The sequence below is a fragment of the Tiliqua scincoides genome, chromosome 4 (genome assembly GCF_035046505.1).
Source record: "Tiliqua scincoides isolate rTilSci1 chromosome 4, rTilSci1.hap2, whole genome shotgun sequence".
NCBI lineage: Eukaryota > Metazoa > Chordata > Lepidosauria > Squamata > Scincidae > Tiliqua > Tiliqua scincoides.
Genome location: NC_089824.1, coordinates 33671186 through 33686934, shown reverse-complemented (window position 1 = coordinate 33686934; position 15749 = coordinate 33671186). Strand labels below are relative to the sequence as shown.

At 42.0% G+C, this 15749-nt stretch overlaps 1 protein-coding gene across 1 annotated transcript in view; it reads right to left on the bottom strand.

Moving 5' to 3' along the window:
* The window catches only part of PAG1 (phosphoprotein membrane anchor with glycosphingolipid microdomains 1), a 31035-nt gene extending 30687 nt beyond the window's left edge, over positions 1 to 348 (bottom strand). The window contains exon 1 of the mRNA XM_066626408.1: positions 202 to 348. The gene's annotated coding sequence lies outside the window, so the exon portion shown is untranslated. The remainder of the gene's footprint in view (positions 1 to 201) is intronic.
* Positions 349 to 15749: the final 15401 nt, after the last annotated feature.

Sequence of the window (15749 nt, the reverse complement as noted above, 5' to 3'; positions counted from 1 at the left end):
CTGCACAAGGTAGTATTTTTTGTTTTTGTCTTTGGGAGAAGCAATTTTTAAAAGAGCTCAGCAAAAAGTCAACATTCTAACTATGAAAATGAATTAATGACATTTCTCCACTACAACCACCAAAATTGCTTTTGACTGTCAAATCAATCTGAAAATACAGCTAGGTTCTACTTGCTATATTGTAAGCTAACAAGAACTCACCAACACGGTCTTCGGACTTGTGAAACCTACGCAGTTTGTGATAAAGTGCATTTGAAACAGCTTACCTGGAGACAGGAAAGGAAAACTCATTATCCATCCTAAAGCAGCAGAACTGTTTGCTAGAAATTGCCACTTCAACCGTTTTGCTTCTCTCATTATTCTGGGCCAACACCACAATAATAAGATACCAGCAGAGGCAGCAAAGTCATCAAAATTCCACAGTTGCTGATCTTTCAAAGCTATCATTCTGATTCTCTGGTCTTGGAAAAAAAAACCTGTTCTCACCTCTATTTGTGTTCTGTCAAAGTATGGAAATATTCTGCTGCAAAAGGATCAGGTTACAAAAAAAGACCTCAAAACAATCTGGACAAGGGAAAGAATTAATCAGAAAGACACAGATGAGGCATAAAGAATGCAGTGAAATAGCATCCGTCAGTACCAAATATTCCCATAGAAAGCTTGCATAAGATAAGCTGATGTGCAAATGTGCTCAGACTGTCAAAGCTCAGCTTAACACCTTTTCTGTTTATTAGGATGCCACAGAGTTATTTCAAATCTCATTTACAATGTTCCACAAACATGTGGAAACTATAGTTACAAAAGCATTACACGTGCCATCGTGCTCTTGTCGAACACCAAAAGAAAAGAGGCAGACGTGACCATGCAATTAAACTGAAGGTGGAAATGTGAATATTAAAACACTCACCCAAGTGCAAGTCACATGTGGGGAAAGACATACCTTTCAAATATAAATATGAAGGTCACATCCACAGTCCTTTCATTTTCCCCATTAATAATTTTATCATCTCAGTTAGAGCACTATTTTTTTATTCCAGTCTGTAACTGCACCTCCTACAGAAAAAAAATTGTTCATTAGCAGTCTTTTGTTGTTGTTAATTGGTGCCTATCTCTTAGGCTGTGCAGTTGCTTTATCATCCATCACTCTCTTTCCGAGCAGGAATTTCCTCTTGTTGCCAGGATTTCTAAAATTCTCCCTTTGACGGTTGCTATGTTGTGCATATGTTCTTAATTCTGCTAAATTGCTTGAAAATGCTTGGCAGTCAAGCGAACAACCTCCACTCCTAATTTGCCATGAGATTATCTTGTTAGTCATGGGGACACTGAATTATTCCATTCTCATTCCCAACTCCCTGCTCTGAGGCCTTTGCAGCTTTGGGATTCCCCCACCACTAACCCAAGAGATCTACATCCTCCTTTCTTGCCTTGGTCATGCAAGCCTTCAGGAGTTCTGTTCATAGCAATCCACTTTCCTTCTACTTCTTCAGGGCAATTATTTTCTATCCTATAATACTGATGTTCAGCTTCATGACTTCCAGGCATACACCTGTGTACCAGTGTTACAAATGCTGTCCTTGGATTACACTGGTACAACACTGCTCCCAAGAAAGTGCAACCTAACTTGACCAGTTCCTCTTTGTTATAGCTCCATCAGACACCCAAATAACCTTTGGCTTGGGTAATGCAGCCCCTGGCCAACACAAGTCTGTGACTCTCACTGTGAAAAAACCACGTTGTCTTTCCTTAGAACTCCCTTAAGACATTTTCATCAACATCCTGCTGCAAGGGTAAAGATGCACCTTTTCAAATAGTGGAGATTTAAAAAGGAGACAGCAGCTGTCCCCATTCACCCCAGCACACTCTCTCTCCTAGTAGCCACCATCTAAAAAGATGTAAACACTCTAGATTGTGAGGCCTTTTGGGACTCATTTGATTCATTATTTAAATACTTTGGAACTTTTTTTGGTTGAAAAAGCTGTATATAAATAAGTTTAACAACAACGACATTCAGTTCATTATTTTCAACAGACAGAAAGTTTTTTCCATCTTAGTTCTTAGGTTGCAAATCTGAGTCAAGACTGCATTATTTCAGATTCAGGAGAGGCTCACATGATTGAATGTTACTCCATACAAAAATTCAGCTCTACATAGAACATGATTTCAGGGGCATGGGCTCAAGTCTAGCCTTCTCCCAATATTTTTTTAAAGTACAGAAAATATGTTTGCATGGAACAGCATTCAAACCTATAAAGGCCCACCTGCAGTCTGCAGTGGTGCTTGACATCCCCAACAGATGCTTTCCACTTAAGTGAGCTTCAAGCTGCATGTTATACTGAAGCTCTGTCCTGATCTCCCAACCTTTGGTTTTTTCCCTTTTTTTAACTGTAAATACAACTGCTGCTATTTACCCCTTGAACTCTGTGGGCCAAAGAACAGTCACAACATTGGTTCCATTTTGATTTGGCAAATAGCATGTGGGGGGGGGGAGTAGAAGGGAAAGGATGGGAACGAACAATAGGCTTGCCCGCCTCTGCTCAGAAGAAACTGGGAGAGTCTTACGACTGCATTTCAGTAAAAGAGCTGAGATATTTATAGCACAATCCTGTGCGTGTCTATTCAGAAGTGCCATTGTGTTCATATGGCTTACTCCCAGGAGAGTGTGAATAGAACTGCAGCCTTAGTCAGCGATCTCCCATATTCTCTAAGAAGCAATCTTGATTCTGTCCTCCACTTGTAGGTACTTTGAAACTTTCTGTCCTAGAACTTGTTACTGATTCTACTTTGGCTATAAAACACATCATCCCAAGCAGAAGGAACAGGCAGGAATTCAAATCACACTACACCTAGCTTATGTGCCTGGGGGACTCAAAATTGATAGCAGAGGCATCATATGAAGTGTTCACAAATAGCAGTAAGAGTGTGCATTGTTTCCTACAGGCTCCACTAACCACTTAATTAATGTCTATAGTGTATTATTCAGGGAATGCAGCCTTACCTAATAAATGACCACAGCATACATTATTGCTTAATTATGGCATATCATTCTCTTTCAGACCCCATTTCAGGGAAGTAATTACAGTGTGAATGCACTAAGGGATTATTGAGACAATCTTTCTTTTTCTTCAGTCCCAAAAGTGGTATGGTTTTTCTCTACAGAAGCACACTGTCAAGATCATTTACACTTCCAGAACAAAACAGTACAAACCCTCCATCAGGAGCTGAAAAGAATAAGCCTGCTTAGTAGACACAAGCACAAGCTGGCATGTACTTCTTCCAAGAGCTCTATGAAAATGAGTTGTGTAGATTGCCTGTGAAGTGGACAAGCTGTTCTCCATGTTCAGTGTGCCCTAGTAAGCCATGAGAGCACAAAAACTTTCAAAGCATTTCTTTGCCTATGATGTCACACATTTACAAGCAGTATTATGCCACTTGGAGGGGAGAAAAAGCATGTTGATGGCTCTGTAGCTTGTATGTGTGGAGAAGTCTTTTGAGAGCACAGAAATTAAAGATCTCTTCATTGAATGTTCCCCCCCTTTTTTCAGTTGTGACACAATACATCTGATAACTGACAGTTTCAGGATAGAGTTAATTCAATTTAAACACTCTTTGTAAAAGCACTTGACTGTACATAATGTTACTTTGCTAATTAAAGTCACTGAAAAGCTTTTAACTGTATCAGCGCTCCAATCTTTGCTATATTTGACATAATTTTTCATTCCCACATAACACATCATCAGAGGCTTTTGGGTATAGGCACCAAATCAAATTCCCAAGGCTATATCTATTTCCTTTACAAATATTCTCCTGGAGAAATCCCATGCCAATAAGTATAGTAGTCTCTCTGTTTGACAGTTTCCTGGAGACAGTTGAGCAATATCTATGCGTCTCGGTATACTCAAGAGGAAAGTGTTTATATATGAGCAAGATGAAAAAAGTGTGCTCAATACACTAGAACCTTCAAAAAATCCAAAACAAATGAAATATATGTTTCTCACGGTAAGGTATTTCCAGGAGAATGCAGGCTAACCAAGGGAAGTAGCACTTAGTGGTTAGCATGTGTGTACCCTTCTTGCTCCCTGATTTCCCTTTAATGAACAAGCAGCCAAATATGGAAAAATCCTTGATTTTAATCACATGTCAGGCTACAGAGATCAAGCAGAAGGAAGGCAATCTGGGAAACCCCCCCTCCCAGGAAAACAATGAATGCAACAGGTTCTTATTAAAGATCAAACGCAGTAGTGTCTTCAGGTCAAAGTGTGACAATTCATGGAATTATCCATCAGTTAGGTAGACAAAGTGCTAAAATATAACTAATTTATTAGAAGACCACAAGAAAAAGGAATTGCACAAAATGGGAAAAAGAAGGTGGGTAGTAAGAGCGTAAGCAGTTGGATGGAACATGCCTGGAACATGTTGGATGGAACATGCCTGAACTTTGGCTGGCAAACACAAAGAAAACTTTCATCAAATGGTTGCAGTAACATGCTCTTACATAAGAACAGCCCCACTGGATCAGGCCATAGGCCCATCTAATCCCACTTCCTGTATCTCATAGCGGCCCACCAAATGCCCCAGGGAGCACACCAGATAACAAGAGACCTCATCCTGGTGCCCTCCCTTGCATCTGGCATTCTGACATAGCCCATTTCTAAAATCAGGAGGTTGAGCATACACATCATGGCTTGTAACCTGTAAACCTGTAATTGATTTTTCTTCCAGAAACTTGTCCAATCCCCTTTTAAAGGCATCCAGGCCAGATGCTGCCACCGCCACCACATCTTGCAGCAAGGCGTTCCACAGACCAACCACATGCTGAGTAAAGAAATATTTTATTTTGCCTGTCCTAACTCTCCCAATACTCAATTTTAGTGGATGTCCCCTGGTTCTGGTGTTATGTGAGAGTGTAAAGAGCATCTCACTATCCACTTTATCTTTCCCATGCTTAATTTTGTATGTCTCAATCATGTCCCCCCTCAGGCATCTCTTTTCTAGACTGAAGAGGCTGTAGCCTTTCCTCATAAGGAAGGTGCCCCAGCCCAGTAATCATCTTAGTTGCTCTCTTTTGCACCTTTTCCATTTCCACTATATCCTTTTTGAGATGTGGCGACCAGAACTGGACACAATACTCCAGGTGTGGCCTTACCATTGATTTGTATAACGGCATTATATTAGCTGTTTTGTTCTCAATACCTTTTCTAATGATTCCAAGCGTAGAATTGGCCTTCTTTTCTGCCGCCGCACATTGGGTCGACACTTTCATCAACCTGTCCACCACCACCCCAAGATCTCTCTCCTGATCTGTCACAGACAGCTCAGAACCCATCAGCCTATATGTGAAGTTTTGATTTTTTGCTCCAATGTGCATGACTTTACACTTACTTACATTGAAACGCATCTTCCATTTTGCCAGTTTGGAGAGATCCTTCTGGAGCTCCTCACAATCGCTTCTGGTCTTCATCACTCGGAAAAGTTTGGTGTCATCTGCAAACTTAGCCACCTCACTGGTTGGCCCTGCCTCCAGGTCATATATGAAGAGGTTGAAAAGCAACTGTCCCAGGACAGATCCTTGGGCACACCGCTTTTCACCTCTCTCCATTGTGAAAATCGCCCATAACCAATAATGCCCAGTAGATGGAACTTGGATACTACTCAGAACTCTTAAAACCCCCCACTACCAGCCTTACGTGGCTGCATTAGAAGTGTGCATGCTGGCTAGAGTCACTTAGCAGCCAAAGCAAGAAAAAGTTCCTGATCACCATCTAGCCAGATAGTCTCTGGTTAAGCAGCTTCCACTGTTCAAGGAATCCGTAGTCATTGCACTCAAGTAGGTGTTCCTTTCTGAACTCCCAAAGAACGGGTCACTTAGGGATTGGCAGAGAACAAACATAAAAAGAGCCCTGCTGGACCAGGTCAAAGGTCCATCCAGTCAAGCTTCCTGTATCTCACAGTGGCCTACCAGATGACTCAGGGAACACACAAGACAAGAGACCTGCATCCTGTTGCCACTCCCTTGCAATTGGCTCTCGGAGATAGGCTACCTTAAAACCTGGAGGCATCAACCTGGAGGCATCAAAGGCACATTTTGCCCTTGCTTTTATGGGGTCCAGATAGGATTCCAGCATAAGCTGCTGTCACTTTTGGAAAATTCTACCTTTCAGATGACTTTTCATGAATGGAAGAGAGGGAAGCAAGAGACAAAGACAAAATGTTCTTTTACACCATGCTTGGACTTTGTTCTGGCATTAAACCTGAGCCAAAAAGACACTCATCTGGTGGCTTATATGAATACAAAAGTTTCCTGAAATAGTGGGCCCACACAGGTATAGCATTTTGCATCACTTCCAACAAGTTTTTTTTAACGGAAGGAGTTCACGCATTCAATCGTTATTAAGTTTACAGTGATCAAAATACAGCAGTACTTGCACTTTCATCTGGTTAGGGACCAGAGCATGGATGAAAGTCAAAGAATCACCTTATTTATCTTGCAAATTTGTTTTGGTCAGTGAAAAACATAAATAACTATATAACAAATGCAAATATGTATGAAACCTAAATACACAGAAATAATTTAAAATGGTTGAAAGAACAAAGTGATGAAAGTCAAGGTATTGCTGAAACGTACAAGATATACAAACCCGACCCGCTCTTAACTGCTGTACTGAGCAGGCTCACTTGATAGCCATGAAGTGGTGCTGGTGGGGCTCTTCCTAAGGCTTTGAATGACATTAGCTTACAACTCTGCCACACCTAAATAGTAAATCCTCATCCCTCCACCATCCTTCCTATTTGCTGCATGAATCATTCACAGAGCTACATTTAAGACTACATTTTGTTAAGATACTGTGTCAGAAGATCACATGTAAGATAGCATGTGCCAGTTGAAGATATATCTTCAAGTGGTATTTATGCTCACAAGACTCAAGATCTTGCAAAACATACAAGTCAGGGATTTTGCAGAGTTGCACATGAATTGGGGTCTAAAGGGAGACATAGGGCAAAGCCATGACATGAAGTGCATCTGGCTAATTGCAGAGACTGGAGAGGACACAATGACTCAGTGTGTCGAGGAACTGGTAGGGCAAAAAACCCAACACATAGTTATTCCTTAAAGACTAGAGATATTACAGCTTAACAGCCCAATTCAGTCCAACGGCAGAAAACTCGTTGCACTGGTAGCAAATGCGTTACAGCTGTCATAAAGCAGCTGCCAATGGCATGCACTGCCAGCAGAGAGGTTGGAGCAGCCCCCTGGATGCTGATGGATGGCCAAAGATTTGCCATGTAAGGTCGGCTGGTGGGGGTTAGGGTGCAACAGGGGAGAGGTGGGCCAAACAGGGTAGTGATGTGAGCAGATCAAGCCCCAAAGGATGGAAGGTTGGCAGCAGGGATGCCTACCTGCTTAACACTTTTCACAAGCCTGATCCACCTGCACATTTTAATGGCCAGCTCTTGAGCTGATGCACTCCAAGTTGACCCATGGTGGATACTAGAGCTTACCCCGGCACAAGGGAACAAATGTTCCCCTACCCCGATTCTCTTTAAGATCAGATTGTTTGAATTACCAATTACCACTATGACAATCCTAGGTAAATTCCACTTTTTCAGATCAGCTTGCCTGAACCTAGAATTGTGTTTATAAACAAAGAAAAAAATTGATACTAACCATGTGGGAAATGTTTAACTCTCTCATACAGTACAAGGAAAGACATACTATCCACAGCCGTGCCCCACATGTGTGCTAGAAGGGCTTACATAAACAAACTGTACAGCTGTACATAAGAGCAGCCCCAATAGATCCATCTAGTTCAGTATCCTGTTTCAGAAAGTCTCTGGGAAGACTTTAGAAGTATCACATGTAGTTCAAATAGCTCTGTTCCACTGTTGATCCCCAGAAATTGGTATTCAGAAGCTGCTGAACCTGGTGGCAGTGTATTGCCCTCATAACTAGTAACCAGTGACAGGCCTGCCTTCCACAAAACATGTATTATCCCTTTTAAAAGCCATCCAAATTGGTGGCCCTCTTGTGGAAAATGTCAGATGATAATCATGTGCTATGTGAAGATGTACTGTACTCCCTTCTGTCTGTCCTAAATATTACTAGATGTTGAGATATTACAAGTCATTTCAAGAAAGATGCCATGTGCCAGATTTGCTCTTTTCTAAATCAGCTTCAAGTATTTGAGTGCATTGACTCGGGGGAGGGGGGGTAAGCAGTTTGGCCTGCCTGCTTCTTCACCTGAACTGGGATGACCTCACCTTAAGGGTTGTTGTGGTAAGTAGGGGCAGTGGCCAAGTTATCATATGGAGAATAGGACCTCTTCCTCCATACTCAGGTGGGAGAGCATGGATGGAGAGGTCACCCAACCTGCACTGGCACCCTTTATGAATCACCCGTCACCCCAGGCACACCTTCGGAAGAAGGGATGGAGGCTTTTCAGCATGGCCAGCAGTTAGATTGGCTACCTGATGGGGTTCCTGCTGTCAAATGTGATATGAAATTACTCCTTAAAGTTTTAACAAGTTATAGTATTATGGCCCATTCATTACCCATTACAGCATGTCACTTGTGCCCTTTTTTCTTGCCTTGCTCCAGTCATAATTGTACGAGGCACTTGGTGCCACTGGAAAACACCTGGTTCTAGTGTTGTGAGTGAGCTGGTTCAGGGAATTCGCAGCTCTCTTGTCTACAAGCCTGCAGCTCTCTTGTCTGCAAGCATGGGAGCTTTCCAGTGCCTATACAAATGACCTAGGTAAGAACTGCATATCTTAAAAATCCTTAAAAATCAGAACACTGCGACATCAGACAGCTGTCTTCTAGCAGTGCTCAACACCCACAATATCCATACCAAGGAGACATTTCTTATTTCCCTGCAATTTACACAAAACCTGCCAGAAAAATTCTCCCTTTGTCAGAAATACAACATTTGAAATGAATGGAAAAGCTTAAGAAAATGTGGCCATTGATTAATGGCTGTGTACATTTAAGAGGCTTGAAACGCCAACTGAGGCTGCAATAGAATTCCTAATCATTTTGCAAATGACATTTCAACATAGACTTGACAGTTCAAATGTCCTTCTGATTCACACAGCTAGTTTCATGGACAGTTTTCTCTTAGGATCACTAAATGCCTTTGTGGTACACCAGCTTCTCCTGCAATATTTCATTCAGTGGCAACCTTGCTTCATTGCAATGACTTCAGATATCTTCATTAAGGGGACCCCTTGGTGTGCAGTTCAGGAGCTTGAACAGTCTTTCGAAAGACGTTCAAGTCTGTGTTGCCAATTGCTTTCACTGATGCAGGGAGACATGACTTGTTCATTTTGTCCCCATACTAAAAAAGCAGAAAGTATTTCCAGACATCTGCTCAAGCACTTATGTAATATTTTCAGGACAGAATGCTCTTCACGTGCTCAGCAACAAGTTTCATTATTTTGTGTAGGATAAATGGAAGTAGTGCCTGCCAAGAGACCTTAGGGCTTAGCCTATTATTAGAGCAAACAATCTGCTATACCACTGTAGGACAGCTTCTGTAAATACACAGGCAGCAAACAAAGGAGAGCTTTGCAGAGTTTAAAATAGAAAATTGCCTCTGCATTAACAAGCTTATGGCAAGGTTACTTATGGTACATTTGCCTTTAGGTCTCAGCAGCATGTATGGCAACATATTGTGTCAAGCCATCTGCTGAACAGGCAGAATCGATCTCAGACTCTGTATGTACTGCTTGACTTGCAGATTTACCCACTGCGACTAAGAAAAAACAGAACTCATGATTAAAAACAGCTAGAACTGATCTTCCCTGAGGGGGGTGATGGTGAAATGAGTGTTTCCTATTTTCAAAGGAGAGAGGAAAACCCAGCAAATAAGTCATTTCAAGAAAGACGCTATGTGAAAGACATGCTCTTTTTTTTTTCTAAATCAGCTTGCAAATTTGGGCTTCAAATGAATTTCACATGGTAATTACAATAATTGAGATGTTGAAAGCATTTTACATTTACGTGCTGCTGTATAAATACCAGCTAATTGAGATGCACAATAATTCTGTTGGAAGGTTAAGGAACTGTATTATCTTTTTGGATCCGAAAGACCAAAAGGGGTTAAAAATCACCAGGTTGCACATATGTAACCTATGAGTTTGTCCAGTGTTGGCTTTGAGGTGTTTTGTACCTTAAGGAAAATATTAATGTAACACTCCTTTTCTCTAGACCGAGTCTCATTTTTTTTTTTTAAGTATTATATAGCAAAGTAGCTCAGAAGAAAGGGGAAAAAGCACCTTATGTGGGTTCAATCATTGCGAGGTCAGCCCTGCATTGTCACTCCTAGTTGAGCGGTCTGTGGAAAAAAGCTGGGGAGAACTTAGCAGCACACACAGTTCTGGTTCCAAGTACTCAGATGAAGTATTTGCTTTCTGAGAATCCTTTTGTGAAGCATCTTGGACTTAGGGAAAATGATGCTGACTACTTTTTTGAGTCAGATGTGTCTCATATGCTGCTCACCAAGCATCATGTACCAGAACCAGGGGACATCCACTAAAATTGAGTGTTGGGAGAGTTAGAACAGACAAAAGAAAATATTTCTTTACTCAGCGTGTGGTTGGTCTGTGGAACTCTTTGCCACAGGATGTGGTGATGGAGACTGGCCTGGACGCCTTTAAAAGGGGATTGGACAAGTTTCTGGAGGAAAAATCCATTACGGGGTACAAGCCATGATGTGCATGTACAACCTCCTGATTTTAGAAATGGGCTATGTCAGAATGCCAGATGCAAGGGAGGGAGCCAGAATGAGGTCTCTTGTTAACTGGTGTGCTCCCTGGGGCATTTGGTGGGCCACTGTGAGATACAGGAAGCTGGACTAGATGGGCCTATGGCCTGATCCAGTGGGGCTGTTCTTATGTTCTTATGTACTGTACCCACCTTTAGGTCACTCTAAAGTCTAATCTATGCTGCCTAATGTGGCAACCACAGCTTGTGCTCTGTCAGGAAAGGGTTTCCTAGTTTCAACATCAATGAAGAACTTGTAACTTAGCGGCAAAGCATGCCGAAGGTGCCAGGTTCAATCCCTCACATCTTCAGGTAGAGCTTGGATGAGGACAGCCCTTGCCAGTTAGTCAGTGTTGAAAATACTAAGCTCTATGGACCAAAGCCCTGAGTACTGGGGCTAGGTTCATGTGAAGAAAACATAAGCAAAGGCTTGCACAAATGCACATTTGAGAAGTTTGCCATTTCTTTTCAACTACCAAAATATACTAGGAAAAAGGACTAGGATTCTCAGTGATGTAATGAGAATATATAATCTGGAATAATGAGTGTGATTTTGGTTCATTACCCTGTGCTTTAGGGAAAAACTCTGGATAGTGTGACCCTACTTTCCCCAAGCGCAAATGTTTGCTCCCATTTTTGATTTTCCTTTAACAATTATTTTACACAACCATTGTTACTATACACCACTGGTATGGAGGTTTCAAAACAGAATTCTTCAAATGATACAAAACTACCCCAAAAGCAGCAGCATATGTTAGTAACCATCTAAGATGCTAGCCAACTAGTTGCTAGGCAACTCTCATTTAGCAGCATGTAGCGCTCAGCAATGGTTTGTAGCCAGCACTAGGGGGCCTAAAATCCTGAAAACAGATATGTGGATTGGTTTAATGGTTGGTGATATGACAGAACTCTGGACCCATAAGGTTTGCTGTGGTTCTCCATAAGGTCTTATGGAAAAACCATTTGATAGTGGTGGGATTTCTAATACATAAAAATGCATGGAAAATAGATGAAAATGCATCTGACTATTAATCTCTCTATACTTGACAGCATCACCATGGAGAGTGATGTAATCCAAGCAAAGGAGGTAGACAGCCAGACAGACCTAGGGGTATTATAAGGTATCTGCAAACAAAGTGCTTTATAGTTGTAGAATCTGCATGGCTTTTGACAGATAAGATTGAAACAGAGAAACTTGCAATGTAGCTGCAATCCCCTAATTTCTCCCCTCTTATTTTTTAAATATATTTTTCCCAAAGTTAGACAGTTCTAATCCCTCAGAGACTTCTATGATGTCTCAGTATCCCTGAAATCGCTACATCCCTTTTGTGCTACCTTTGAGGGGGTGTGTTTGTGACTCCAAATTGCTCTCTGGAGTAAATTCAAAACCCGTTACCTGGCCAAGGTCAGTCTGGAATCATGGGAGACCCTACCCCCAATGAAGACACAGATAATCTGATTCTGCCTGCCTGGGAGGGAAGGAGGAGCTTCCTAGATGCCAAGTCCATGAGCACAGCTGTTTGGAATTAGTGCTTATGGTTTGTTCCTTATGCATCACATCTGCAAATTCATGAAGAGGTCACTCATAGGAGGGCAGGCACTAGACCCCCTCCCCCTCCTGGTCAGAGTGAGAAGTTGAGAATACAGAAAAGGAACCAGTAATTCACATTCAGGGACTTTATTTTACTTTCTACTTGTCTTTTCAGCTTTGGGTCAACCATTTGACAAACACCAGTTTTGATCAGCCCCATTTTAAATCTTTCTTTTGACCCACTTCATCTCCTCTCTTGTCTTTTTTTAAATGTGTTCTGTTTATTCAATCCTTTAATAAACTTATTTTATTGTTCATAATGTACCTTATAATGTGCCGACGATGCAGCTGTCACTACCCACTCTGCCAAAGATCTCCAGCAGCTCATGGATCGTTTTAGCAAGGCCTGCCAAGATTTTGGACTGACAATCAGCCTGAAGAAAACACAGGTCATGGTTCAGGATGTGGACTCACCTCCCTGCATTACAATCTCTGAGCATGAACTGGAGGTTGTCCATGACTTTGTGTACCTTGGCTCAACGATCTCCGACACTCATTCTCTCGATGCCGAGCTAAACAGGCGCATCGGTAAAGCAGCTACCACGTTTTCCAGACTCACAAAGAGAGTCTGGTCCAACAAGAAGCTGACGGAACATACCAAGATCCAGGTCTACAGAGCTTGCGTCCTGAGTACACTTCTGTACTGCAGCGAGTCATGGACTCTTCGCCCACAACAGGAGAGGAAACTGAGCGCTTTCCACATGCGCTGCCTCCGACGCATCCTCGGCATCACCTGGCAGGACAAAGTTCCAAACAACACAGTCCTGGAACGTGCTGGAATCCCTAGCATGTATTCACTGCTGAAACAGAGACGCCTGCGTTGGCTTGGTCATGTCGTGAGAATGGATGATGGCCGGATCCCAAAGGATCTCCTCTATGGAGAACTCGTGCAAGGAAAGCGCCCTACAGGTAGACCACAGCTGCGATACAAGGACATCTGCAAGAGGGATCTGAAGGCCTTAGGGATGGACCTCAACAAGTGGGAAACCCTGGCCTCTGAGCGGCCCGCTTGGAGGCAGGCTGTGCAGCATGGCCTTTCCCAGTTTGAAGAGACACTTTGCCAACAGTCTGAGGCTAAGAGGCAAAGAAGGAAGGCCCATAGCCAGGGAGACAGACCAGGGACAGACTGCACTTGCTCCCGGTGTGGAAGGGATTGTCACTCCCGGATTGGCCTTTTCAGCCACACTAGACGCTGTGCCAGAACCACCTTTCAGAGCGCGATACCATAGTCTTTCGAGACTGAAGGTTGCCAATACAATGTACCTTAACAAACTGAATTATCAGTTTGTTAAGGAGCTGGTTGGCCAGGCTCAAGTAAGGCACTCTGAACTAACTTAGATCACACTTGATTTATAAAGTCTGATCTGAGTTAGTTCAGGATATCTTATTTAAGCAACGAGGATTCAGAACCTAATAAATCATGAAGGATGAAATGACAGCCAAGTGCATTAGAGGCATGCAGTGAATCTTCTCTGGGATAACATTCACCAGAAGCAACCCCAGCGTTGTGTCCTTGGACAAGACTGCAGGCAGGCTTCAGAGTGCTGCTTTTTCAGGATGAGCAGACCCAAAGTGCCAACGTCAAAGCCTGAGGCACTAGCAGCTGCTTTAGCTGGAGGTTTGTGTGTAACCCCAAATAACCTCAGAGATAGGCACACTTCCACTGCAGCAAAAGCCTTCCATTATCATATGCTATGTTCTGCAGAGCAGCTTTTAAAGAGGGAAAGTATTAAGGGAAAGTATAAAGAGGGAAAATATTTTTTTACTCACAAAATATTAAAATATCAGTTACTGCAATTATTGTTAAAACCCCGTCTAAACCTCCCGTTTGCACATCATGAGTCTCAGAAGAGAGACATAAAGTGGATTACACAGTTAAATGAAATCAAGCACCAAGTAGCACAACAAATGGTAGACAAAAGAAGTGAGAAAATATAATTAAACACTTGATTCTCGTCTATCACTTGTTACAGGTTATGGAGACACTGCTTTATGGTTCATCATCCAAAAGGAAAAAGGTTGAAGTCTGGCACAGTGAAAAGTTACTAATATTGGAAAAATCTTACAAGAATGTATATACTGTATTGCCACAAATTAGAAGTCAGGAATGCTGCCCAGCTAGTGATTTTGTTAAGTTAATAATTGTTGAAAGCTGTCTTATTCCAAGTCAGACAACTGATCCATCTAGGTCAGTATTGTCAACACAGACTGGCAGAGACTCACTAAGATTTCATACAAGAATTTTTCTCCCCCCTATTTGAAGATGCCAGGGATTGAGCCTGGGATCTTCTGCATGCATGCAAAGTGCCATGGTTCTACTCAAAATAAGCCAAGAGGCTAGCTAATAGTTCTTAACTTCTCCGTGATGGTTCTGAAAGCCAGTCTCCATTATGGCCTTCAAGTACAGCTATCTGAGAGGCAGGGCTAAGGCATAAGAAGATCCCTTCCTTCCTCCCTCGCCTTCAGTACATATGACAAAGGGCAATATGTGCTGGAGATCCTGGAAAAGACAGAGACTGAGATGGGATGTGATCTAAGCGAGACTGCAATGACAGAAAAAACTGGCAGCCAGCAGCTGCACATACGATAAGTTGACATATCTAGCTGACATTGCTTGGATGGAGTTGGGAGATGCCACCCAACTCCAGCCAATGCTCAAACCTGTATACTTTGTAAATAAAGCAAACATTAGAGAAACACCATAAGCTTCCAGTGCTTTCTCATTCGAAGGAAGCATGAATTGAAGTAATGTACTGCCCCAGAACTTCTCATCATTTCTCATGTTCCAGGGAAGTGGAGCATGAGAACATAACATGCTCCCTTTATAGGGGTGGCCAAACTTGAGCCACATACAATAAACTTCAGGTGACTGAGAGCCACAGTATTTAAGAAGCCTTTACATTCTTAAATATATTTACTCATCCTGAATATTAAACTTATGTTTTAATCCAGTGGTTTCTCAGTTTATACCAGGTAGATAATTATACATCTTGAACATTTCTTATTTACCTTTTATATTTGTGATTGCAAAAAGGAGCTCAGCCAACATATTTCTAAGAACCACACATTCTGTTGCAAAGAGGCACATGTGGCTTGTGAGTTCCAGTTTGACCACACCTGCTTTATAATTCCACCTTGATCTCTAACAAAATTGACATAGCAATAAGAGGATTATTTCCAGAGTCTCAGTCTATGGTTTTAAGTATTATAAAATAGTTTTAAAAAATGTAGCACACACTATTCTGTTCCCTCCTGATTTATAATTAACTATAACCAAAAATAAAAGGGCTGCTTAAAGTAATTTACATCTTACTTGTGTATAGTTATCACAAAAACTGTGCACTAAAAGGCAACTGCACATCTGTTTGTGATTATTGTGTCGCTTTTTGTCATATCTGT